This window comes from Gekko japonicus, unplaced genomic scaffold (genome assembly GCF_001447785.1).
Source record: "Gekko japonicus isolate JY-2015 unplaced genomic scaffold, Gekko_japonicus_V1.1 scaffold19, whole genome shotgun sequence".
Taxonomy (NCBI): Eukaryota; Metazoa; Chordata; class Lepidosauria; order Squamata; family Gekkonidae; genus Gekko; species Gekko japonicus.
This window is the reverse complement of record NW_015164664.1, coordinates 2,216,051-2,218,645: the sequence shown is the minus strand read 5'-3', so window position 1 is coordinate 2,218,645 and position 2,595 is coordinate 2,216,051.

Genomic DNA, 2,595 nt, shown 5'->3' with positions numbered 1-2,595 from the left:
GGCTGGAAGAAGAGGGGCAGCGGGGGGGGGGTTGGGGGCGTCCGGCCGGGCAGGCGACAGGCAAGACGAGAAAGGCAAAGCCCGGGCTAGGGAATGCCAGGGTCGGAGGGGGTGCAGACACGAGGGCCAGGCAGTTGCCTCATGCCCTTGCTTCGATCTTCAGGGCAGCCGCATTCGGAAAAGGCAGTGCCGGCCCTTCTGGGCATCCCATCTCAAACAAACCAACAAAACAGATGGAAGAAGGGCAGAACTGGGCCGCCAGAATGCCTCTCCCCCTCCCCCCCTCCCCAAGAAAGGCTGCAGAGACCGGGAAACAGACAACGAAGAGGGTCCCTTGCGGAACTTGAGGGCATTTTTGGCATTTGGAGAACAGGTGGCAGCAGGCAGAGGCGTAATCTTCGGCTGCAGAGACCGGGAAACAGACAACGAAGAGGGTCCCTTGCGGAACTTGAGGGCATTTTTGGCATTTGGAGAACAGGTGGCAGCAGGTGCCAGAACACAACAATGGTTGCGGAGGGCAGGAACGACCACAAAAGACCGCGAGGAGGCTCCACAAAATGTTGGGCAGTTCCAAGCCGAGCGTCCGTCGTCCCCCGTCCCCCCCCCTCCGGTGCTGGAGGCAGCTGTTCCCGGCTGGGTGCTCCGCACAGGGGGTGCCGATGCCATCGGGACGCTTCAAAAGCACTTCCTGCTCCAGTGAAGTGGAAGAAACCCAGGATGGGCTCTTTGCTTCCGGGAAGAAGTGGGTACCTGGAAATGCATTGGCCGGTGCCAGGAGGCCACCGGGCACCATGTGGGGGAAGACTGAGTTAACAACTTACAAAATTGCAAGTGGCTTGAAGAGAATAAGTAGCGACAACTCCCCCCCCCCCATAACACTTGGACTTAACAGTAGAAAAGAGCAAGTGTCCAGGAGCACCTTAAAGACTAACCAAGTATGTGGCAGGCTGGGAGCTTTGGTGAGCAGAGGCTGACTTCTTCAGATACAGCTAGGATGGGAGTCCATCTGTCCTATTTATTGGACCATTGAGAACTTAAGGCTATCCACTATTATGGAATTTGCTGCTTTGAGGAGTGGTGAGAGGTGGCCACTGGTCTGGGCGGGGGAGGTCTATTAGTGGTTATATGAGCAGAGATACCTAAATGTGACCTCCATGTTCAGGGGCAGTGTATCTCGATACCTTCCTGCCTGGCTTGTGGGCTTTTGGGAAGCATCTGGATGGCCACAGTTAGAAACAGGTTGCTGTATTTAGAAAAATGTGATGTCCCCTTTCCAGAGAACCTGCTTGAGGCCGCTAGATGCTCCCTTGGGCTGGGCTTTAAAAGGGGGCCAGGCCAGGCAGATTCATAGAGGACAGGCCAATCAGTGGCTACTAGCCCTGGTGACTAAAGGGAACCTCCACATTCAGAGGCAGTAAACATTTGAAGGCAATAATAGGGGAAGCTTTGGCTTCTATGCCCCGTCTGCTGGCTCTCCAGAGGCCACTGTGTGAGATGGGATGTTGGACTACATGGACCACTGGCAGCCCCATAGCTAGCAACTCTTTGCTCCGGGGGAAAAATATATTTTGCTCAGTGGGCCTCGTGGCACAGCATCAGGGGCAGCCTGACCTCCACCCTCGGCTCCCACCCAGGGCCAGGAGACGTGAGGCACACGGCAGCTGGGCTGGCACATGGGCTTGTTGGCATGCCGGAGTGCAACCAAGCACACCCGGCCAGGGCCAGAGGAGGTGCCCACCTGCCTCCTTGCCTGGCCAGCCTTACCTGCTGGTGGATTGCCTTGTGAGCATCTGGTGGCAGCCCGAGATGGAGGCTTCTGCCTTGCCGTTCATGGTTGCTGCCTGCCTGGGCCCAGGCCACTCTCTCAGCCCAGCCTCACCGCCTCCTCTGACATCAGGCAATCAGGGGGAGAAGGGGAGGGGGAGCAGAGACTTGGGGAGGGCCCCTCATAAAAACTGCTAGGGGGCTGGGCCCTATGGGACCCACAGTAGCTACAGGCCTGACGGCTGGTCTGACTCTGCAGGGCTTTTCTTGTTTTCTTCTGTCCTAGCCTACTGGGCACAGGGCAAGGTCATTGGCAATCATTTGCTGGCAGGGAGAGAGGGCTGGCACGAGGCATGCCTTAGATATATAAAGGCCGCTGGCATGACGACTGGCAAAGTGGGGCTCCCTGCAGTTACTCAGACACATCCCAGCAAGTCAGGAATTGGGAATGCCAAACAGAGGAACCCTCAGCAGCAGGGAGCCAGCCAGGCTCTGAGAACAAGGCCGGGCAGTTTCACAGTCCTTTCATTGAGAGACGCTTCACACAGCTGTTTATTCCCCTCTGCTTTGGCAAGAAATTTTGTTTTAGCTTCCCCACTGTGCCTTCTGCAACAGGCCAAACCCCACATTGCCTACCAAGCCGTTACACATCTTTTTAACGGATGATAGAATATGTTGTAAAGAGAGGCTCTCTTCAAGGAACACAAGCTGACCAACAATTTAGTAGGATCTTATTCTAAGATTTATACTTTAATCTGATTTACAGTATTTGGGGTGAAAAATCCTTACCTGTATGTAAATAGTTCTTCTGCACAATTTCAGTAAACTTGC